At 43.6% G+C, this 25,636-nt stretch overlaps 2 protein-coding genes across 3 annotated transcripts in view; both read right to left on the reverse strand.

Moving 5' to 3' along the window:
- ZNF804A (zinc finger protein 804A) overlaps positions 1 to 25,636 on the reverse strand; it is a 209,391-nt gene that overhangs the window by 99,058 nt on the left and 84,697 nt on the right. The gene's annotated exons all lie outside the window — the stretch shown is intronic.
- LOC307218622 (uncharacterized protein) overlaps positions 1 to 25,636 on the reverse strand; it is a 487,058-nt gene that overhangs the window by 64,819 nt on the left and 396,603 nt on the right. Inside the window, exon 2 of one of the 2 annotated variants that reach the window (XM_079981185.1) lies at positions 23,965 to 24,025. The exons of the other annotated variant lie outside the window; for it this stretch is intronic. The gene's annotated coding sequence lies outside the window, so the exon portion shown is untranslated. Of the gene's footprint in view, positions 1 to 23,964; positions 24,026 to 25,636 lie in introns of those variants that run through there. 2 annotated transcript variants of the gene reach the window in all.

Here is a 25,636-nt window from a genome sequence, read left to right on the forward strand (position 1 = left end):
GTAGTATTCAACTCATATTTACTCAGAGCAGACCTATTGAAATTAACAACTAAGTTAGGGGCATCAATTGCAATGAGTTTACACTGAGCAAAGTTGACTACTACCTTCTAGTGATCTCTCTCTCTTATACACACACAAGATTCACATATGCACTTGCGTTTTATTCTGTCAATAGTTATTGTACCATTTGGGCCCCAAACAAAAACAAAACAGAACAGAACAGCACGTCACATGGAGAAGTAATCTGTATGCAAAATACATCCCAGTGTGCCTCTTTGCAAATCTCTTTGCCCTACTTGCAAGCTAGATTAAATGGGGTGGAAACAGTACAGTCACAAATGCCTCAGCATTTCCATTTTTAAGGCTGTAGTACTGTATAAGTTTACTTGGGAGTAGAGCTGGGCAAATCTGTCAATTTCATGTTCTCGTTTCCCCCAATTTCAGTTCTCCACATTTCCACATCAGTTTGCTTAAAAAGAAAAAAAAAAGTATTTGGTGTCTAATACAAATTTATCCTAAAATACACCTCCCCATTCACCCCATGAGGTCATCTCAGTGAAGCCACACCCATCTGTCTTCCACCTAATGTCATAGGTGTTCGGCAAGGAAAACTGAAGCTTGGACAAAGGTGAAGCTTGATGGGATGGTGTCTTCAGATACCTTTGAACAAGGCTTCTTAAGCACAGACAATCAGTTGGGAAATGTTGTGGGCAAGGCTTCTCAAGAACTCCTCAACTGCCCTTGAGAAGCAGGATGCACAGTGCTGATTGCAGCATTGTGCACACCATTCTGATTTCAAACAATGTGGGTGAAAACACATGACACCAGGGAATTCACAGGCGGGCATCCCCATCTACCTGTTTATGTGCACACCTTCCATAATTGCATCTGTGGTCTTACTCCATGCACAGGGGCTTCTCATCCTCAGTAGCCAGCTCACACAGACTGAGATGGTTCAGTGCTCTCTATTCCAATTCTGGTGGATGCCCAGCTCAGCTTTATAGAAATGTCACTCTGCTTGCACAGCTAGCAAGGGAGCATAGCAAGCTGCCTTAAACCAAGTCTGACCATTGATGCATCTAGCTTATTATTATCCATGCAAACTGGCAGCAGATCTCCAGGGTATCATCAGACAAGGACTCTTATCTAGCCCTACCTGGCAATGACGGCCATTGAAACTTGGACTTTCTACATGTAAATATTTGCAAATGAGGTATCTGAAATGAATTATGGGTTCAGTCATAATAAACTTGTTACTCATTTAAACATAGAGCAGGCTTCCTCAAACTCAGCCCTCCAGATGTTTTGAGACTACAATTCCCATCATCCCTGACCACTGGTCCTGCTAGCTAGGGATCATGGGAGTTGTAGGCCAAAAACATCTGGAGGGCCGAGTTTGAGGATGCCTGACCTAGAGAGTATCAGCATCATGTATTGCACAACGGAGGACTCTGATGAAGTTCAGGCTAGTTCCTTGAGGTGGGAACCAATGGCACCCTATTCCTGGCCTTCCTGGATAGAGGACACTTCCCTACTGCCATCTTCTGTTTCCCCAGACTCACAGAAGCCAAAGACTTCAGAGAGACAAAAACTACCACCTTTCAGGCTTAGTCCGCTTACATAAGGCTTCTATGAGACAATTTATCTCATACCTGCCTCAGCAGCGTCCTCTCTGCCAACCAAAGTACCCTTGTACCCAGCATTGTTTGGGAATTCTTAAAAAACAAAACAAAATACAAGCAAAATAATCATTGAAGTTTTGAAACAATTGGTTAAAATCAGTCCAATTCTGAAAGGGTTGGCCCAAGCACCACCAAAAAGCTGCTCCTCAGTCTTAGGAACCATAATGCAAAATCTCGTTACAATATCTTCAGAGTGTGTCCAAATGCATAGCGACTTTCCAAAAAATATATATCTCATCTATGCACATTATTAAAATCTTGTGACAATGAGGAATCATGGCAGAATATATCACCATAGCTCCACAGCACTAAAACTCTTCAAAGTGTATAATCTCCTTCAATGGCTTCTCACAATCCCTCCCTCTGGCTTGGCCTGTAGCCTCCCAGCCCTTCTGATAAAAGACAAAGGTTTTCCAGCATGATATCTCACCTGGGCCAGGGTAGCCTGTGGATTGTAAGCTACATCATTACCTTTATTGCACAGTTAATAGAAGGCCAACCCTGTATTCTCATTGCCGTTGAAGATCTAATGTAGGACGCCAACTCTGCCCTCTGAAATTGAATTTCATACTTTCCCTACTAGATCTGAATTATGCCAGCTGCTTTCCGTACAGTAATAGGCACTTGAGGTAGATGATTGGTTTAATAACCTAGCCAGGTACCGCAGCTCTGAATGGCTGCGCACAGCAATTGAAGCTAAAATGGCCTTTAAAGAAAATGCTATTTATACCAAATACAATAAATGGGTCTCTGCAATGGCCTCGAGTGTCAGAGGTGAAACATATATATTGTTTAGAATTTCCCCCAGAAGATCAAAATGAACAACACAGGTCATTCATAAAAAAATATTAAGAATGACTCGATAAATATTATCTCCCCCCTCAACGAAAAAGACCCCCCCTTGTGTTATGACAAATGGAGCCATTCAAGCTTTGTGATAAAATGTGCATGAAAAAAATCACTGAACAATCTTCCCATACTATGGTTGCTTAGCTTCCACACACATTTATTTAATTCATGCAAGATTCTTTTGAGGGCCATCACAGTCACACACACCAGAGGAAGTTTGCTAGTCTCATGGAGCTCCCTTTTATATTGCAATCCTCAACGCATCTATAAGGAAGTAACTCACACTGAATTTTGCCAAACTTACACCTGAAGATTGTACTGGGCATTTCTCTCAAGAGTCCTTCTGATTGCAAGCAGGAACCTTCAATAACTCTTTAAACCAGGGACAATCTAGGTCAGAGTTTCCCAAACGTAGGTCTCTAGCTGGTTTTGGATGACAACTCCCATCATCCCAGGCTAGCAGGACCTGTGGTCAGGGATCATGGGAATTGTAGTCCAAAAATTGCTGGAGACCCAAGTTTGGGAAACCCTGATCTAGGTGGTGCCCCTCAGATGTTCCAGGATGATATCTCTCTTCTGCCCCAGACAGCATATCCAATGGTGGAAGGCACTGCATTGGCCACCCTGATTTGATCTATACATTTGCAGCATTTAGCAGAGCTGGCAGAACCTCAACCTCACTGAGATATTTTGCAACCCTTTATCAAAAGCCTTTGGGCTTCCCTTGGAATTTCTTGGATGGGTTCCAGGATCACAAAATTTGCCTCAGATTTCACTATACATAAAATGTTGCAGCAATGCTAGGACTTCTTCCGTCCTTAAGACTTTGAGTTGCGTGTGGGTCTCTCTGTGTGTGGAGGGTATCACAGGAAACTAATAGGACAAGCTCTCCATAAACATAAACATGCTTAAGCACTCTCTCCAAAGACATAAACATGCTTCGACCCACCAGGAGGCTGTGATAACAGCCCATACAACTGCTATTCGACTCAGCTGTCTGGAATGTTTCCCCCCACATACACACATGATTGTGCCATAATGCTTTAATGAGGAGATTACTAGTTTTTATTCTTTTGCTTCCTGCACAGCCAAACAGTTAATTTCGCCTAGCTATGATAATCCTCCCTCCTTTCCTCTGATGCAAATTGCTCCAATTTTATTTCTCAGCTGTGATTATAAAACTGGTTTTCAGGATGGTCAGGCAGGGAGAGACTGCATGTTTTTAAAGAGCTGGATTTTGCTTTCACCTCAAAAAAGTGTATTAACAGCTTCAAGAGAAGTGGGTTTATTTGTTTCTTTGTTTTTAAAGAGCCAGCTGGAATGTTGCAAAACGTGGGTGTATTACTTCCTAAACAAAGGTTGAGCCACTCAGTGCAAGAATTAAGAAACATTATAGAAAAAAGCTGCCTTGTTGATTATAGTTACCAAGAGGAATCATGCTAGCAGGTATACTTTGGTGGTAAGGTACAGATGATGACACCAAGTTCCAGTCATTCTCTTGCTCTGCTGTCAAATGAGCAGAGAATTTGAGTTAGTTTGTATTTAAAGTTGAACCTACTTAATTTGCAGTTTCTGAAACAATACATGAACCAAAACACAACCATCTTTCAAAAATTAAACCTCTTCCAATTTTGCAATGCAGTTCTTGAGCCAAGTATATGACAGAGTAAGGTGTGCAAAAAGAGAGAGTATATATTAGTGATAATTGCACACAAAAATGTATTATTAGAGAGAATTGCTTTACAAAAATGTGTATTGGGGAAATTTGCTGATGAATTTTCTTGAGGACTTAAAAAGAAATGCAAACTGATTTGGAAATGTGGAAAATGAGACCCAGAGAGAGACCAAGTTTGACAAGTTTGCCCATCTGTAGCTGATGGTCCTCATCTTATTTCTGCTAATGAAAGTTTCTTTTTTAAGAAAAGTGAGAAAGATATCCCATTTTTAGACACCATTGTTCTTGCAAGCTTCTTTTAACTTACTAGTCTAGGAGGAATATAGTTAGGTATTCATTTAGCAAAACTCCCCTAAATGCCAGGGCAGAACTCCTGGACATTTTTATACCTGTCTTGCCTGGTAACTTTTATAACTGCAATCATTTAAAGACTGCAGTAACATCACAATATGGCTTCCTAGCTGTTTCTTCTAGGGAGGCACCCAAATCTTGCTTTGAGGAAAAAGTTGATCGCAGCTGTAAGGCCAGATGCTAAGATATCCCAACAACATCTCCATTTTACTCATTTACAAACGCAAGATAGTTCAGTTGTGTTTTAGCTGGTGCTACCTTTATTTTGAGGCATTCCCCATTACCACAAAAAAACAACCTGCAAAATGACTTTTATTTGCCAGCAATATTTCAATTGCTAAATAGCAATAATCACATCTATTGTTATCTCTTTCTACTAAACAAGAGGGATGCATTTTTCACCGCTTTTGTTATTCAGAGAGTGAATAATCCGAATCACCCTTCGACTTGCACAGCTTCCTTAGCAGTGAGTGTTCTTTTTGCCTGTAGATTTTTATTTACTCTATAAACGGCAGAATTCTGGCCCTAAAACATTTTTATATGCATGCATCTTTCAAATTCATATCCAGGAAAATCTCTTATCAACCTAACACAGTCAAAAAACCAGGCAGCATTCTTCCAGGGTACTTTAGCGTTTAACGCTTGACAGCATTCTTATGCAGCGACAACACTATCAATAAAGCCATTTCATTTTTTACATTTTGCTGAAATGTGTTACAACGGTCAGCATGGAAGATCCCTTAGCAACACTAAAATTGATAGACTTGATAAAAATTTAAACTTGCAGGGATCAGCGGTGACCGTCCCACCGAGTGAAGTCACACAACCGGTTCGCACAATAATTGGACATGAAAGCTTTATCACAGCTCTCTCCCCATTGATTGATACTGCATGCACATGTTGAAAAGTCACTACACATAAATCTGGCGTGCTGGATTTGTTCAAATCCACTCTTGGAAGCAGCATGCTTACAAATACCAACTGCTGGAAACCGCAGGAAGGGTGATTGCAGTCGTGCTCAAATCCTGTTTGCAGCCTTCTGATAGGCATCTGGTTGGCTACTGTGAGAATAGGATGCTAGGCTTGATAGACCACCAGCCAGATGCAGCAGGCTCTTCTTATGTTCTCAACTCTCAAGCTATTATATAATAAATGATTCTGGGGTAACATATCTTCACCCCCTTGTATTGGGGCAGTGTTACCATTCCCCAGACGCTTCGGAGCTGAGCAGGGAAAAATTTGCATATTCCAAGTTTATCCATATGTAGGCAATGGATTAACTCCCATGCAGAGACTGGAGAACTGGTTAGATTCCTCTAGAATGCCACCAGGGGAATTGTTGGCCATCCATTTGTCTCCACCTCTTTGACTCAGAGACAGAGAGTATACAATGGATACTACAGTGGTACCTTGGGTTACATACGCTTCAGGTTACATATGCTTCAGGTTACAGACTCTGCTAACCCAGAAATAGTACCTCAGGTTAAGAACTTTGCTTCAGAATGAGAACAGAAATTGTGCTCCGGTGGCGCGGCAGCAGTGGGAGGCCCCATTAGCTAAAGTGGTGCTTCAGGTTAAGAACAGTTTCAGGTTAAGAATGGACCTCTGGAACAAATTAAGTACTTAACCCGAGGTACCACTGTATTTTAGTTTAGCCTCTCCACAGTTTGGGGAAGGACACCAGTCAATGCATTCTGGCTTCTGGCAAAAAGGAGGCAACAAAAATCCCAACTCGATCACTGAATGCCAATTAACACATCCATAATACAAGACTGACTTATAGAATTGATTGAACATAAAGTGGTGATAGTTATTAGCTATGATTATTGACTTAGATGAGTTTTTTTTAGTCAAATTCATAGAAAAGTACATATTTTATGGCTCCTCCAGTAGATATGGGATCATCTCTAGAAACAGACTTGAGAACTCCCTTTCTTCCCCTATTGAGCTCATGGTTTTGGTTTTGTTTCTCATGAACAGTACACACTGGGAGGATGAAACAGGTTCTGAAGCTGCTTCATCTCCATTTCTCTCTCTAATCTCTCCTCAGTCCCATCTCCAGTCCTCTCTCTTTGTTTTTATCCTTGCCGCTTAGCGCTCCCTGCCCCCAGCTATTTATGACCAGCACCCCATGGCATAGATTTAATTTTGAAACTTATTTCATGCTTTCCCATTGCTAAAATGCCTGTGATTTCTCTCTTCCACCCCCTCTCTCTTTTGTTTTGTTGGATGAATGATACATCAAATACCCCCAAACAGCCAGCTGCACACTGAGAGCTTCACAAATAATAATTGTTAACAACATGAATATAGATAAAATAAATTATTAGGGAGAAATCAGGTGGATAGAAGATGGTTTCATTTTAAAAAGGGGAAGGAGCACAGTACACCAGATTCTTTTTAATGCCACTAGCATTACATAAAACATTTATCCACACATTGTTCCATGCAGCCACATGCCACATTGAAAGTTTGCAGTATTTCTATACCACTGATGTATGGCCCAAAAGGAAATGATGCTCACTCACTGCACACAGATACGCCGGAGCACAAGGTTAAATATGACACTGGGTTTGTAGAATCCTGCATTTTTTCAATGTTCAGAAACATAGGAAGCTGCCTTATATTGAGTCAAACCATTGGTCTATCAACACCAGTGTTTCTCCAACTTTGGTTTCCAGCTGCTGTTGGACTACAACTCCCATCATCCCTGACCACTGGTCCTGCTAGCAAGGAATGATGGGAGTTGTAGTACAACAGCAGGATACCCAAGTCTGAGAAACATTGGCTTATACCGACTGGTAATGGCTCTTTAGGCTTTCAGACAGGGAGTCTCCCTCAGCCCTACTTCAGCTGCATCCTAAAAATTACATGGCTGCAATATTATTTTCTCTCCCTCCTTTTCTTTCCTTTCACATTCTATACAAACCAGGCTAATCAAATTGAAACGATTGTCTAAACAATCAACCTATCTACTGCAGTCCCCTTTCACACTCTTAATTTCTGAGAATTGTCAGTCTACATTGGTGGTGACATTAATTACATCTGAATTCAGTGTTACAAATAAACACATGGGCACACATTGCTACCATTAAGATGTTTTACTCTCTGCATGTTCTGATTAGATTAAAATTCAACGGGCATACTGGATAGGTGACACATCCACCCTCATTCATATAAATACATTCTGGAGTGTTAAAAGAAGGACCGTTAGGGCTGACATACGTCTGGAATTTCCTGGATATAGCTGGAATACAGCAGTCAGAAACAGTGGAAATAACTTTGGCTCACATTTGAATGAGCGTGTTCAGATTTAACATGTAGCCAGCAATGGGAAGGATTCTCTGATGGAGACCACGGAGAACAGTTGCCTGTCAACGGTAGACAACACTGGTGTAAAGGTGGTGTTTCCCCTTCGCAGTAACACTCCAGCACAATCAGCGAGATATGTACAGTCTTTATTACATATATACAAGAACAGCTACAGTTCAGAATTACGCGTCCAAACCCATTGAGTCAGATTCGGGAAGTGGCTTCCTACGATTCCCATGCCAACAAAGTAGGCGTGGGAATCGCACGACGTCTTTGATCCTTACGTTTCACTTCCCTCCTTGCCTGTGCTGATTTGAAAGCCATCTTCCTTCCTGAGTCTGAGCTTCCTTCCTGAGCCTCTGGGTTGGTTGCAGGGCTCTCTAGCATCCCTGAGCCCCTGTTCTCCCTGACTGCTCTCCGCCCCCTGTTCTGCCTCCCTTGTCATCTCCCTGTCTTCCTTTTCTGCCCATTGCTCTTCAGAATCCTCCCTGACAACTGGGCTAAATGGACAAACAAGTCCAACATATTAAAAAGCAGCCTTTACTGTTCCTATGATGTTCCTGCAGCTTGACCAATCGCAACTAGGAGCAGCCAGGATCTAGGTCTAGTCAAAGATCTAAAAAAAAAAAGTGTAGATGCACACACACACTGGCCAGCTTTTGTTTTGTCTTGGAATGTTCCTTTGGGGCTTCTCAGAAGTATGTAAAGGCAAGAAGCAGGCAGGGGAGTGCTGACCTGCAATGGTACCAGTCTTGCCAAAGGGAAGATGGTTCTTTGAAAATGAGATTCAGAAGCAACACAAAATACACAAATGAGTGAGAAGATTAAAGAGTTTATTCTAAAACAGCAAGCAATGTATATATACCAAACAAGCCACTGGGAAGCCCTCAAGAAGCGACAAAGCAGCTCCCCCAGGTAGCCTCAGATCAGTCTGTGCACAAGCTTCAAAGAAACTCCGCCCAAACCGTCCGGTTTTCTAGATAGCCTGTGTAGCTTCCAAGGCTGACTACGTGCAGATCATCCATTAGCCACCCCCTCCTAATGCGTCACTTTCTCAAAACAATGTCCAACATCAAAGAAGGTACCAACATTATCCTCCACAACTGATTCAGGCAGCTAGGTTAGGGTTCCACCACCTCCCAATGTTCTCAGGGCATTAAAGACTGCTCTCACACCATCGAAAAACTTAACAAGAGGGAAGGAACAGAGGCAGGAAGAGTTCCGTGTTAGATCACTAACTCCTCGATACATTTTTGTCTTCTGGATGCATTTGCGTGGACAGGCGGAGTCCCCAGATCCCGAGTGGTCCCCCCCCGTCATGTGGAATAATGACTCTAGACAACATGCTATGGGATTAAATTGGCCACAACTTTATTAAATTTCAAATGTGGGTAGACCTTGGCTCAGGCATTGGGCGTTCTCCCTCCCTAGTCCCCAGCCGGGGACCTAGGGAGCATCAGGGTTATCCAGTGTGTGTGGGGGGGATGGGCCGGCTCTGGAGAACATATGTTCAAGCAGAGATAGCTGCCCCCGTTACGCCGCCGCAGGGGAGAGCAATGACGACCTTTCGGCATACGGCCAAAGCCTCCCTTCAAAAACCCCTTTAACGGGGAACCCTGGTATCGCCGCCGCAAAGAGGAAGATGGACTAAAGGATTCCGCCCAAGGCCTGATACCGCCAAAGTTGTGACGTTTTGCTACGGGAAAGGCGAAACCTGCCAATGCAGGGAAATTCCTTTCCGGCCCTTTAACAGCGACCTTATCGTAGCAGCGCCCCCATACCTGTGGAGACAGGTTAACCTGCAAAACCTATGAAGAAAAGTTAACCTGCAAAAGAAGACATTAACTGAGGGTGGGTAGGGTGGGAGAAGCTCTGGAGCCAAGTGAGGATTACCAATTAAGATCCACCCTCTATTGTGTGGGCAGGTAATCCCTCCCCCTACCTGGCCTGGTTTCCCTGGCAATGCTTCCCCCAGGTGGGATTGGACAACTCACTGGGGTAGGCGGGGACCTCCAGGTATCCCACCTGAGGGAAGGCAAAGCCTATGCTGATGGGGCCACTCCAGATCCAGGGCTGCACGCGTCCATGCAAAGGGCGCCCCCCATTTTAAGTGGGGAGCGGTCATTCCCATACAGCACCCATCTGAGAGGTGCTGGAACTGCACTCTGGCTGAAAAAAAAAAGCACTGGCCAACAGGAACACAAGAAGCTACCTTCTACCAAGTCAGCCCACTGGTCTATCTAGGGTGGTATTGTCTACACTGACTGGCAGAAGCTCCCCAGGACTTCAGGAAGCTCTAACTGATGATGCCACAGACTGATCCTGGGATGCTCTGCATGCAAAGCAAATGCCTTACTGCTGAGATACAGTTACTTCAAATAGTAACAAAGACCCAACCCACACCTTAGTCCTGGTATTGTGCAACAGTGCAGTTGGCACTGAAGTTTGGTAAGCATCCCTAGTCCATAGGTAGAAGCCTTGTGTTTTAGGACTCCTCTTTGCAGAACTCCAGATCTGGAAACAATTATTATTATTATTATTATTATTATTATTATTACTATTATTACTATTATTACTATTATTATTATTATTATTTAAAAACTGACTTACTTATATATATATATATATTTATAAAAGCATTTTTGAGGCTCATATTGCCATCAGTCATATGCTGCTAATCCTTCTGGCAGAACAACCTAATAGTGCAGCCACCAAATATTTAATAATTCTGAATAAACTTCAGAGCAGTGTTCCTATAATTAGTTCCCTTCTATCCTCTTTTCACTGATAATCTCTGGCTTTTTCTTGTTGCTTTTTCTTAAGGAACCAGAATATAAATGCTAGCAGATTTAAGATAAGGAGAGAGAAAGAGGGAGGGAGGGAGGGAGGGAGGGAAGGAGAGAGAGACTCATTTGGTGTCCTAGCTATTTGAAGCTTCAGAACCACTCTTTTTCAGTAGATTCGGACAGCAAGTTAAATGGGAAGAAAACAATATTATTTGGTAGGAGAAGTGAGCAGGGTGCAGCTGCCAAGAAGAAATGCATCCATGCTGAACAGTGGAAGAGAAGGCAGTCATTCTTTGCATGCTGTTATGTTGACAGGAAGTGACACAAACTGGTGCAGAGTGCCCATTAAAGCAGTTCCACTGGCACTTGGATGAATATTTACCCTGGGGCAAATCTCATCCTAACAAAATGATTCCAAGAGAGATCCTAAGAAGAAAGCCATATTAAGAGCAACCTAGTTCCATTATTTCTGGGGGACTACCACAAAAGTACTTAACTGGACATCACATTTTGTATACCATACTAGGGATGTTACTTTTTTGCAGAAGGAATGCTGGAGTTCAATGCAATAACAAAATGTTCTAATAGGAAATAAACTTTTTTTATATAGCTTGACACCATTGGTGGATTTTAATACCCATGTTCTTCTTGCATTCATTCTAGACTGGCCTACCAACCACTCACTCCTTTTTCTGCTCCACCCCCCCCCCCACTTTCCACTAACTTCTTTTGTGTCCTTTTTCTTCTCCATTCTTTTTTACATTTACATTACAGTTATTCTCGCTTCACCCGTGGAATAGCATGCCATGCCAACCCTGGCCCCTGCTTTCCAAAAATTCAGTATGGTGCCAGAATAGGGAAATGAAGAAGAAGAAGAAGAAGAAGAAGAAGAAGAAGAAGAAGAAGAAGAAGAAGAAGAAGAGTAGTAGTAGTAGTAGTAGTAGTTTGGATTTGATATCCCACTTTATCACTACCCAAAGGAGCCTCAAAGCGGCTAACATTCTCCTTTTCCCTTTCCCCCCCACAACAAACACTCTGTGAGGGGAGTGAGGCTGAGAGACTTCAGAGAAGTGTGACTAGCCCAAGGTCACCCAGCAGCTGCATGTGGAGGAGCAGGGACGCAAACCCAGTTCACCAGATTACAAGTCCACCACTCTGAACCACTACACCACATTTGGAAATTTAGGGTTTCCAAACAGGCTCTCCATACAATCAGGGATCCAGGTCATAGGCTCCCCATGCGACCAGGGGCTCTGATTGCAAAGGGTTTCCAATCATGCTGTTGTTGTTGTTTAGTCGTTTAGTCGTGTCCGACGCTTCATGACCCCATGGACCAGAGCACACCAGGCACTCCTGTCTTCCACTACCTCCCGCAGTTTGGTCAAACTCATGCTGGTACTCATGCTGGTAGCTTGAGTTTGAATCATGCTGTAAGTCTGTCCATATGGGAAGAGGGTGAACAGAATGTTCAAAACTGGTGTAGAGCCAACAGGCATGGTATACTCATGGAGAAAATTTGTGAATAGAGGCTCCTTCCTTTATCTTTTCTCATCACCTCTTTGGCTTTTCAAGTACAGTACCTTTTTAGACTATTCATATTATCGTGCTTTAGTTCTCTGCACACATGACATAGGGCTATGTGGGAAAGATATGCACACTTAATAATCTATAAACCTTTGTGCCACATAGCATAAGGAAAAAAACACCCTGGTCTGTATCATCTCTTGCCAATAATCAAGATGTCTTCTTCAACCCCAAGTATAACCTAGAATGTTCAGAATAATCCAGCAGTGCTTTGAGAATGTCTAAAGGCAATCCAGCATCTCTCATTACAAAAATAATACCCATTAGCATTTAATGTGTTTTTAATTGGTCAAAATAGATTTAATTGTTTAGCTGATTCTTCAGTGCATAATTAAATATACTTCGGGGAATCGCAATAAAACTGACAGGCTCTCCCTGCCAGCCTTGCAGGCACTTGGGTCTGAGGCTATAAATTTCCAGGACTTACTGCTCGATCTGGAGAGGAGATAAGGCACTGCAGATAAATCCCAGAGACCGCCACAAAACTGGAATCAGCTGTCAGAAGCAATGCACTCCCAGCCTCGGCAACTCAGAGTAATGCCTTTTGGTTTCTGGTGCACAGTCATGAATTATTTCTGCTGCATTGCTCTGTCATCTTTTGCACACAGCGAGGACTGAGCAGATTCTTGTGGGTACATAACAGTAGGCCTGCATCTGTGATGAAGGTCCCCGGGGATCCTCTGCAAGTACGCCACGAACTCAAACACATGGTGCTAGTCCTGGGGGCAGTCGGAAGCTTGCTGCATTAACCGGGGAAGGAGGAAGTTGCTCAAATAAAAATTAAGTGCTGACTTGGTATCTGTAAAGTACTGCAGCTACTAATTGCCAAGCACTAGATAAAATCACTAACTCTGCCTCTGCAGCGGCACATTATATAGCTCGGGTAGTAAAACAGTTACTCTCCCTCTTTCTCACTTTTAAATCACATTTATCTACTCAAGCAGAATTTTAAAAAGGGAGGCATGAGTTGTTTATGAAGAATCCTAAAGCTAACAGGATTTTGCATATAATCTACCAATCCCTTTGAACAGGACCAGATGCAAGGGTATATAATTTAATAGGCAGAGTATTCCCCTCCCTTCACTTTGCACAGCAGTAGCTAGTGTGTATTTAATCTGTGCATATTCACCTGCCACATTAAGAGGCTGGAAGCACCTTTTGCCGTACCAGTCACAGTGTCACCCTCCCCCAGCTAGCAAGTACTAAGAGGTGTGATAGAACAAAGTCAAACCAACAACGATCTGTATGAAAAATGGCCACAACTTGATTGGTTACAGGTGTAGGTGGTATTTTGGCTCAGGCATTGGGTGTACATCAAGTCTAGCCTCCTGCCTGAAACTGCATCAGGGTCGTGCCAAGGAATGTGGGCCTTTCCCAAGATGTCAGTCTACCAAGATGGCCATTCTAAGGCCACTGCTGGAAGCTCTATGGCCTGTCTGCCCCACACTTGGCCAGAGATTTCCACTGAGACCCCTCTAATGGGGTACCCTGAATCAGCCGCTGGTTCAGGCAGGTGACACACTGCTTCACTCAAAAGCTTGAAGACTAGGATTCCACCCAATGCCTTAACCACCACATGAGGTGGCTTTTAATTCACCCCACCACCAAACCACCTACAACTGTGACGAATCAGAGCAGGGCTGGATTTAGGTTTGATGAGGCCCTAGGCTACTGAAGGGAATGAGACCCTTTATATGACCAGCTGTCCTTTGTCGCTGTTTTTTGTATTGAATATATGCTATATGGTAATTTATGGACCTAACAGGTATCTAAAGCCATTTGCACATAACAGTCCATGCAGAATGTAGGCACCCTATATATAGAAATGAGCAAACCAGTGATGTTCCAGGGATCAGGCTAGCAGGCAGGGCCCATTACTTACATCATAGGAGCCTACACAACACAAAACACTGTTGCTGTATGTAGGTTCATTTTATTTGTTTTTTTATCTTATATTTTGGAAATGTACATCCAGGTTTTTTTTTTCCTTTTAATTTTTTTGCCCCCCCCCCCCAAGAGAGTTAGGCCTTAAGCTATAGCTTGTTTAGCTTATACATAAATCTGGCACTGAATCAGAGATACCTCTTGTGGGACTTCCCTTGCGCAGTAAATTTTTCCTCTTTTTTCCTCTTCAGAATATGGCAACCCTAATCTTCACTGTACTCTTCTTTGGCATCTGCTAAAAACATGTTTGTTTGGGCAAACCTATCCAGACACAGGGACACAGGTGGCTGAGCCAAGGGCTTGCCAATCAGGTCAGCAGTTTGAATCCCCGCGATGGGGTGAGCTCCTGTTGCTCGGTCCCAGCTCCTGCCAACCTAGCAGTTCAAAAGCACGTCAAAGTGCAAGTAGATAAATAGGTACCACTCCTGTGGGAAGGTAAACGGCATTTCTGTCCACTGCTCTGGTTTCTCCAAAGCGGCTTAGTCATGCTGGCCACATGACCCAGAAAAACTGTCTGCAGACAAATGTCAGCTCCCTTGGCCAGTAAAGCGAGATGAGCGCCGCAACCCCAGAGTTGTCCGCAAATGGACTTAACTGTCAGGGGTCCTTTACCTTTACCTTTTTATCCAGACATAAAGAAGTCATATGTACTGAGACGTTTTTAAATACCTGTGTTAACTGTTTTCAAAATCAGTGTTTTATGTTTGATATTTTTGAAAATAGCTTGGAGATTTTCTTAGAATCGAGTGGTACCTAATTTTTCTTAAATTATTGGGGGTGGAGAGAGAGAGAGAGAGAGAGAGAGAGAGAGAGAGAGAGAAATCAAACACTTGTATCCATTCTTCCAAGTTGCCCAGAGAAGCATTTTATAGTCATAACAAACCTGTAAGCTAGGCTGAGAGAGCATATTCTGCCCAAAGCTAATTAGGGCACTTCATAGCTATGTAGGTATTTGAACATGGGTATCACATAGCAAAGCCTCTGTACCTTACTGGTTTGTATCTTGTTCTGAAACATTCTGTTGTAATGTGCACATCTGCTTAGTTTACCATTTTGTCATTTTTATTATTATTAAAATTTATATACCACCCTATACCCACAGGTCTCAGGGCAGTTCACAGGATAAAATCAGAATATAAAACCACAAATATAATAATTATTCATTTGTCTGACCAATTTTCATTTATCTATACTAAACTTCAAAAATTTTAAGACGAAATAGAGTGTTTGGAAACTGAAATCTGAATTACCCTTCCCACTCCCTTCAAATTGTGCTCTGTTCCCTTACAATGCCCCAAAGTGTCAAATATCACAGCTTCACAAAATGCAATGGATTCCTCTCATTTCAGAACGATGAAGACTTATTTCTGTTCTCAGCGAGTTCATTTCGGAAATAAAGAGAGCATCCAACCCTTGCTCAATCCCCTGTATCCACAACGTTCTCTAGCAACTGGTTTCTGACACCACCTCCAGCTAACTTACCTTTTGCATTCCAAGGACACAGCTACCTCAAAATGTGGTGGCCCACACATTGCCTCCAGTGTTTACACCAACACAACACATCAAGTAGAAAGGTAGCCCTGAGAAATGTGCAACCTTATCCACAGTTGAACAAACGGATAGCAACAGAATTTCTAGGACAGAATGGGCAAGATGTGTGGCATTTGCAAAGTAGTTTCCACATTATCAGTTGCCAGAAACTGATATTTTGTGTGTGTGTGTGTGTGAATGAGAGAGAGAGAGAGACAGATCATTGGCTTAAACAAAACCATTGCTTTGTCCTAATGACTATGCAGTTCCACAACATTCAATAAGCACCACTGATGCACTAAATGCTATAGATAATTTTTTGGAAGATACAGCCATATTCATATAACCAAACAGAATACACATACAACTCTCTGCCATTGAAGCAATTTTCAATTCACCCAAAGGTCAAATTGTATGTTAGCTATCTACTAACTCAAATGCATGTCCATCATAAAAGAATATGAAGCTGCAGAACCAGGTAAAAAACCCTCTCATAACAGCAATGTATTAAGGGTTCCTGCAGCACTAGTCACAAGCAACTAGATGGATTTAACAACTAGAGGCCCAGGATGAAAATGCTCAAAAGTTTCCAAAGCCATCATTTGGGATATCTGCTGATACCATAGAAAAATACTCTCTGTTTATTGTATCTGATAAAGTAGAAAGCTTATGCCATAATAAATGAGTCAACTTATTTGTTTTGTCTAACAGTTATTTGGTCTAACAGAATTCATATTCTGCTCAATAAAACCTCTAACTGTTTTACAAGAAAAAGAATTACAATTGCCGGTAAAATACATAGAGTAGTTACGAAATAATTAAAATCAACAGTTAAACTAAAAACAGATGGAAACATATGTCTCCTTCAGCATGCCTTCTTGCCTGGATAGGCTTACCTAAACCAAAATGTTTTGGCAGGTGCTAAAAAGTGCACAGTGAAGGTGTTTGCCTGATGTCAATAGGCAGGGAGTTCCAAAGTATAAGTTTTGCCACACTAAAACATTGATTACATGCAAGTGCAGAACAAATATTATCTGGCAGATTGAAGCAGTTGAGAGGGTATATATGGGGTGGTAAGGCAATCCCTCAAGTTAACAGGCCATGAGCTGTCAAGGGCTTTATACTAATAGCAACGTCTTTAACTTATCATAAGTCAGTGTAGATCTCTGAGCATAGGAGCTGTATTCTGACTTCTTGTTCTTTGCTGCAACAGACTAATATGCAACAGACTAACCCCTCTAGAAGTTATTTCCTGTTTGATTAGCACAGAAGATGAACAACCAAAACTTGTAAATGGTCCAATGTTCAGAAAAAAGAACTTCTCCCCAAGCCCACTCCACTTTGAGACATAAAATATAACTTTTGCATTTGTAATACAATGAATTGTGGACAATCTCTGTAGAAACTTAGTAGCTGTGTGTGTGCGCACGCATGTATGTTAGTACACACACACACAAAGGCATATATATATGCATGTTATCTACTGTATACTCACTGGTGCCCTGACCCAGTGCCTTGACTCATGCTCCGGCACCAGGGGCCAGAGAGCAGGCGAGGGCGGGGCGGGGCGTGCTGCACATCCTGAGGGCATGGCATGCCACCTGCGGGAGCGTGGCGCCCAGTGCAGGCAGGGGGGCAGCTGCGATGGCACCCCACCGGGATCGCGCTGCTGGGGGCGGTGCGCTCCCCCCACACTCCTCTTCCTCCGCCAGTGCCTTGACCCAAACGAAAGCAACCATTTCAATCATAGCAGCTAGTTATCACATTTTTTAGAAAAAAAAAGAAACCTGACATAAGAGACTGCAGTCTAGCTATTATAATTTTTTAGCAGCAGGGATTAATAATGAGTGCCCTCACAGGTTTTTTTTAGTAGGCCCAAGAGTTCAGTGGCAAACATATTTTTTACAATAAAGATTAAGTTAAACAGTACAGCCATGAAATGAGGGCAGGAAAGGTACAAGGCAGCCACTGTTTTAATCCCACACAAGAGGAGTCATTTGATTGAATACAAATCTAAAACACCCTCAAAGCACATATATGTTTACCTATTAAACAATCAGAGTGATCCAAAGCTTGCTATGAACTCAGTGGGATTTACATCTTAGTGATCACATTTGAGATTCCACTGTAATACATTTTTTTAAAAAATAAAATATTGCCTGACAACATGGTGGCTGTTCATTCTCAGGCAGTGTGTATAAGGATGACACGTGTTTCAAAAACATTTTTTTTTTCATTCATAAGAAAGTGATTTTAAATCTGCTATAATTTCCATATGAAGCTGCCCCTTCCTTTATACTTCTTAACCTCCTAGAGCCTTTTTTCAATCCTGGGAATGCTGTACAATACTCTGGGGTCTGTGGGAGGTTTTACTCCCAGCCAAACTTCCAACTTTCCTTTCCGTCACTGGAATCAGCTTTCTTCCCTGAGCAGTTGGTAATGAGTCTTCTGGCTTCACACCAGTTCAGCCAGGTCAGGGCCAAAGGCTTCACCTGCTCTTAAGTGCAGTGCATTGCCGATGATTGATTGTTTTATGGAGCACACTGCTAGCTCAAAGGCATCCGAGGGAACAGAGAAAAATCTCAGTACACATTCTAGAACAAAATGAACTATTCAATACAAAACCATTTTTTTAAAAAAAACATTTATATATATGGCAATAGCAGTTGAACAGATACAGTAACCTTATAAGCCAAGCATCCACAGAACTGCCGCTCAGCCACTACAAAATCATTTTAAAATGAGAAGATTTTTAACCTGGCAGAATGACATCAGGGAAGTAGCCAGGCGGGTCTCCCTTGGAAGGGAGCCGTCCATATTCCGAAGCATAAGAATAATGTTGAAATAGGGCAATCTAGGGTCTCTCTTTTCATTGACAGACTCTTGCCTACACTTAAGCAGGAATATTTGCTTACAGGAATATTTGCTACAGGAATATTTGCTTACAGCTGTTTATAGCTGATCGATTATTTATTTACTATACCGCATTAATATATTAAAAAATATGTCTTAAGCATTGTGTACAGGAACCCGAAGCAACAACAGACAATTTGAACAAAGTAAGTTGACTTTGGCTTGATTCAGGTGTCACACATTTTATTTATTCATTTTGTCCCTGCTAGCCCAGGTGAGAGATTCAGATCACATAGATATTTTAGTATGGAAATCTCCATTATCTCAGAGGCATGTTTCACAGCATTTAAAACAAGAAGTAAGGGCTCACCTACACATCTGGTTTTCCCATTCCTAGAAAGCATGTCCAAGCGGTTTTCTGCTTGTCCCCTGGGTCTGAGTGGTTTTTCATATGTCCCTGAGATAGCCTGTTCTTTACCACCAAATCAAAACAAGCATCAGCCCACAGAAGAACCAACTGACATTTGTTCCTATTCAGTGGGGTTTCCTGGGGGAAAGTGCCAGAACAAACGGAAGTGTGGATTAGCCCTCAGTGTGGAGCCAATGAGATGTCATTAGACTGCAAATCCCTTCAGCCTCAGTACTACGGCCAAAGGCTGTGGATTGTAGGAGCTATAGTTCAACATTTCGACTTCACGCACATAGGTGCACTCCTCCATGGTCTGCTGAGACAGACGGATGCCAAAACCATCAGTTCAGTATCCAGAGAGCACCACAGCAGTTAACCCTGTTCTGAAATCCTACATGTTGCTGGGTCAACTCAGATTAATGGTGGCCTCAGGTGTTATACTTCCTTGCAAGGATGTACACTCTAAGGGACGTGGGTGGCACTGTGGTCCAAACCACTGAGCATCTTGGGCTTGCCAATCAGAAGGTCAGCGGTGAGAATCCCCGCAACGGGGTGAGCTCCCGTTGCTCTGTCCCAGCTCCTGCCAACCTAGCAGTTCAAAAGCATACCAGTGCAAGTAGATAAATAGGTACTGCTGCGGCAGGAAGGTAAATGGAGTTTCCATGCACTGGTTTCTGTCACGGTGTTCTGTGCACAAGAAGCGGTTTAGTCATGTTGGCCACATTACCCGGATAGCTGTCTGTGGACAAACGCTGGCTCTCTCGGCCTGAAAGCGAGATGAGCGCTAAAACCCCATAGTCGCCTTTGACTAGACTTAACCATCCAGGGATCCTTTACCTTTACACTCTGAGGCACCTGAAGGATTCATGTGATGGAAAAGCACCACGCTATGTGAAACGGTGCTAAGCAGCAAGGTTAATCCAGAGCTTGATGAGTGGGAGGAGAATAGGACAAAGGCGACCACTCCATGCTGCAATTTGAATTGAGCCTCCGAAATACTTAGTTTACATTAGAAGGAAGCTATGGCCACTGAAGCAAATCTCCATGCCGTAAAAAAAACACACCTCCTACAGGCCTCCGCATGAAGCCTTTGCAAGTCTGCAGTTGCCTAGAGATGCATCTGGACCAAGCAGCTCCGAGATAATCAAAATACAAAAGCCACGTAAGAGCCCTTTTGAAAGTTTGGAGATTAATGGATTGTTGTGGAGAACAGCACTTACTATGCTTGAACTCAAGTAGTCGGTAATTTCCTCTAGGAGAGGAAATAAGTGGACAAAAGACGTATGATTAATAATTATGCTAATCGAGATTTACTTATACAAATGTACTCTCCCAGCACAGAGGTTTTTCGGCAGAGCAGGGAATTAAGAGCAGAGCAGGATAAGTTGAGTTTGCATGCAGAAACTGACAGCAAAGAAATCTGTGCATGTTGTTAGTCTACAGTCTATCATGTGGAGGTTGAGAGCATCACTCCATGGATAATCTGTATCCTAGGCGATCCCCTGGTACTCTCATCCGTACAGGATAAGGAATCCAGTTTAGAGGCTATTTTTTCAAAACATGGTTGATTTTTCTTCCCTGAAGCAGCTATTTTAGCTATACTGGCCTGCGCTGATAGATCGGTCCCTGTTCAGACAGGTCCCAGTGCAGATTTTTAAAATAAAAGTTAGCTTGTTGAGAAGCAATTTCACACACAAAAATAAGCATTATAAACAAGGGTTTGTATATCTATCAAAAGAATAATTTTATATATATATATAAAATTATATATATATATATATATATATATATATATATATATATATATATATATAAAGACTGGTGACTAGAGACTGTTATGGACTGCATTTTGCTGGAGTAATCTGTTGGCGGGGGGACATGTCAGTGGTGGGTAAGACCAGAGCCCAGGGTGAGTGACGCACCTCTGCTTCTCTTTCTGCCACCCCTTCTTCTCACTGATTCCCCATCCTCTCTGCAACCCTTTCCCTCCTCCTTGCACCATGCAAGAGATTGGGCCAAGGGCAACCCCTAGCATTACAGAATGCAACCTTTTGTTCAATTCCCTGGGCAGCCAGCATTCATGACAGTGAGGTTCCATTTGTGCAGTGGCGGAGGAAGAGGGACGGGGTGGTGGTTTGCCCCAGGTGCCATCTCTGAGGGGGGTGACAAGAAGGCACCCTGTGGGGGGTTTGCGCCGCCGCCAAAAGGCACAGTGGCACGAGTCGCTGCTATCATGCCGCTGCAGTCGTGTGTGGAAGATCCTGTCGTCTGTACGGTGCATGTGTGGCACTGCCGTACTTAGTGGCACTGCGCATGTGCCGCTGGGCAGTTTGTCCCGCCCCACTGCAGCTGCGAGTGGAGGATCCTGCCACCATCCATATGGCACATGTGTATGCGCCATCCATAGCGGCGTTGCACATGTGCCACCAGGCAGTTTACCCCACCCTTGTGGGTGGTTCGCCCCGCCCCTTGACACGCCGCACCAGGTGCCAGAGAGCCTTCCTTCGCCCCTGCAGGGCAGCTGTTTCCCATAAAGTGCTCTATGACGGAGAACATCAGTTCCTAATGTAGGCCTTGGGTATGTCTAACAGTTGCACTCAATCTTCTGGAACCTAGGTAAGATCAATGAATTGATCCATTGTGAAGAATTGGCTCTCATGGCTTACCCTACTGGAAACAGGCTGAATCGGCTTACAGGCACTTTGCTTTTACTTGCAGTTCTGCATTCTAAGCAGCAGCCTGCAGGCCTGGATTAACCAGCAAAAGGTAAAGGACCCCTGGACGCTTAAGTCCAGTCAAAGGCGACTATGGGGTTGCAGCACTCGTTTCACTTTCAGGCTGAGGGAGCCGGCATTTGTACACAGACAGCTTTCCCGGGTCATGTGGCCAGCATGACTGAACCACTACTGGTGCACGGAAATGCCGTTAACTTCCCGCCATTAACTTACCTATTTATCTACTTGCACTGGTGTGCTTTTGAACTGCTAGGTTCACAGAAGCTGCATATATATACACACACACATTTAAAAAAACACAAACTAAAAAATAGTAATAATAGAGATTCATGATACAGTCATACCTTGGATCTCAAATGCCTTGGCTCCCGAATAAATCGGCTTCTGAACGATCAAAACCCAGAAGTAAGTGTTCCAGTTTTCAAACGATTTTCAAAAGCTAAACGTCTGGCACAGCTTCTGCAGCTTCTGATTGGCTGCTGGAGCTTCCTGCAGCCAATCAGAAGCTGTGCTTTGGTTTCCAAATGTTTTGGAAGTCAAACCGACTTCTGGAACAGATTCCATTCGACTTCCAAGGTACGACTGTATACAGTTTATTACTGTTTATATTTTGAATTAGATATATATGGACCCCCCAAAATATTTTAAGTGTCAAGAGGTTTTGTTCTTGACTGGCAGAAAACAGACCTAGAGGGTTAACATACAACCAGCATGTGCCATCAGTAGCACAAACTAGTAGCAGCAGTAGAAGGAAGCCAAGGATCCCCCTCCCACCTCAGAACAAGTACACACTGTCTGCTAAGAGGCCTGCCAAAAGCTACACACTGCTGCTAGAAAATTATCCTTCCCAGCTGGTAGCAGCTATGGGAGGGGAAGAGGAATCAGACCTTTTCTCCCCCCTGCCATATGAAGGAAGACAGAAAAGGAAATGAAATATGACAAAGTGAGCAAATGGCAACTTCCCAAGTCATTTGAAGTCAGATTTTAAAAATAGTCTATGCTACAAATATTTAACGTTTCATTCTTTTTTCTCAAAGGAAGGTTCAGTTTGGGGGAACGGAATCCTGATGAGTGAGAGACTTTCTGTGAATGCCTGATGGATTTAAAAATACCCAGCAACCTTCATATTCCCCACTTCTCTTTCCCCAGAGCATAGCTGCATGTGTTTATTTTATTTGACACATAATCCAGAGAATGTATATTTTTTGCAGATATGACACAAAAGGAATCCAGATACATATGTGTCCTAGGGGGGAGTGCAGCAGCTCTGAGCATTTGGAAACAATGGGCACACATTTCCTGGGGAGCTAACCCTTTGCAGTGTGTGGGAATGTCACCGTGGGCACCATCCCTCCTAATATTTTGCAGATGGAAACAGGGGGAAACTGTGCAGCGCTCCTCCTTTCAAAAACAAAAACCAAGCACTATTACTCAAGTGCCTTTCACCACCAGTGATGGAAGTTCCACTCCATTTGCTACGCATGACAACAATTTCTGCAGTCTTAAAAGAGGCAAGAAATGAGTTGCTCTTTAGGCTATTTTAGGAAAACATAAATTACCATGCAATCTGCTATCAACAATCCAAAAACGAGCCTTTTTTCCCACATGACTCTTAGTGGTCATGTGTGTGCAATGGGATTGTTTACAAGAATGTGCCCTAGAGACCAGGCGTCCCCACCATCCCCGCCAGTCAAGATATTTTATGTCTAGTATGTCTAGTACAGGGCAAGGACTAGCATGATCTATTATACTGGAGAGAAATGGCAAAGTGTATGGAAGAGGCAGTGGTGTAGTGTGGGGGAGGGCTACAGGGGTGACTGCCCCAGGCGAGATTGCCCCAGGCACATCTCACACTAGGCCACTGAGCTGCAGCAGTCCTGAAGGTGTGGTGAGGCTGGGAGGGAGTGGATTCCTCCCATTGGCGCAAGCATCTCCCAGGCTGTTGGGTGGACTGCGAGTGAGGAGCACAGAACCAGACAGGTCCACTGTTGGAATCCTGCCTCGGTCAGAGGAATGTGTCACTCTCCAGGCACCGGCTGAATTCCTTGTTGACCTCCCCCTGCGACTCCCGGCAGGAAAACTGGCGAGGTCTGTAATCGGCGATCCTTCCCAGACATGAGAAGAACACACCACTCCTTCACTCTCCTCCCTGCTATCCCCAGGGAGGGGAAAGAGACAGACAGAATGTATTTACATGCTTTTATTTCTGTCCTTTGCAGCAGTACAGAGAAACGTGTCTGCACTCTCTTTACAACAACGGCAGAGAGAATAACTCCTCCCATGTACATCCAGTACAGGTCAGATGACACACTGAGCTAACATCCGGTGCTCAGTACGGTGAATGGACTGCCCCTTTCTTCCCATGGTAACAGTCACAAACACCAACATCCTGTAAGGCTTTCCAGCCACCTGCAGCTGACGAAGCTGCTGCTCGCTGCTGCATTGCTCCTGCCAGAGTGAAGCCCCCTCTCACTGCCTTCCCCCTTCAACATGCCAAGTCCTCTGCTTGCAGGAACCACATGCCACATGCTTTTCATGCCATGGCTGGCAGCGGCACTGTGCATGCTGGGTCACCGCTGCACTGGGAGGCCCCCTCCTGCCCCTGCTTTGGGACAGAAGCAGCTGGGGCTCCCAGGGTATTGCAGAGCCCCAGTCCAGGCCCCGATAGGGGAACAGGCAGCTGTGGGGTGCCACTGGAGCACCCAGCGCAAAGAGGCAGCCACGTGAGCCTTGCCTGGCAGTGTGCTGGCTCCTGGGCTGGACTGGTGGAGCTTCCTGTGGAAGTGCTATGGCTGGTACAGGATGAGACATGGTGCCAGAAGGACTCCAATTGGGCAGTTGGAGTCTGCATCTGCTCCCCCCTTTGCACCTTGCCCTGGGCACTGGCAACCCATGCTACGCCACTGCTTTGTCCTAGATGTTACATTTCTGAAAGAAAAATCAAGTTCTGCTTTGCAAAAGACAAAGGTTATCCACTGGGGACTCCTCCAGATGACCAATATTCACCCCAATACACTTGCATAAAGCTTCTGTGGTGGTTAGACTATGTCAGGTCTTTATTGATCATTTGTTTACCGGGTGCTTACATTGCAATGAGCATTTATCCTGCATCCACCCTGATTTGGTTGTGGGGTGTTTACACATCTTCAGGTTAATCGCTTGTTCAGCCACCTCACTTTCCAAACTGCAAAGAAGACAATGGTTGTATTTTAAGTGGATTTGTAGCACTGAACCCTTTAATGCACTTTAAATGCACACATCTAAAGTTCCAGGATGTGCTTGAATCCTTTTCACAAAATACTGAGAGTCTGGAGGTGCCTTAAATCTGCTACCTCTTCCCAAACTCCCATCTCAAGACTAACACCAATGCGGACCATATGGCTTTAGCACCAAGGCAGCTACACTCAGCCATACAGACATTGGCTTAGATCATTCTGTATGTCATTTGAGGGGCTTCTCTGCATGCTTCCATTGTATTGCTAAAGAACCAAAATGAAACAGCAGCATATGCAGATTCAACTGAATCCTAAGGATGAACAAATATCCTTGTTGGCTTCATGGTCAAGGGATGAGAGTTAAAAGTACAGGTAAGCCAGACATCTCAACAAGGCTGTAAAAAGATCCTCATGGATCAGGCCAATGACTTATCTGGTCCAGCATCCTGTTCTCACAGTGGCCAACCAGATGTTTGTGGGAACCCAGAAAGCAGGACCTGAGTGCAACAGCACCCAGTAACCAGAAGACAACATATTTTTAGCCATGTATGTCAACAGTGAGGAGGAATTAAAGAACCTTTTAATGAGGGTGAAAGAGGAGAGCGCAAAATATGGTCTGAAGCTCAACATCCAAAAAACAAAGATCATGGCCACTGGGCCCATCACCTCCTGGCAAATAGAAGGGGAAGAGACAGCGAGAGAGGCAGTGAG

The sequence above is a fragment of the Podarcis cretensis genome (assembly GCF_951804945.1).
Source record: "Podarcis cretensis genome assembly, chromosome: 1".
Lineage (NCBI taxonomy): Eukaryota > Metazoa > Chordata > Lepidosauria > Squamata > Lacertidae > Podarcis > Podarcis cretensis.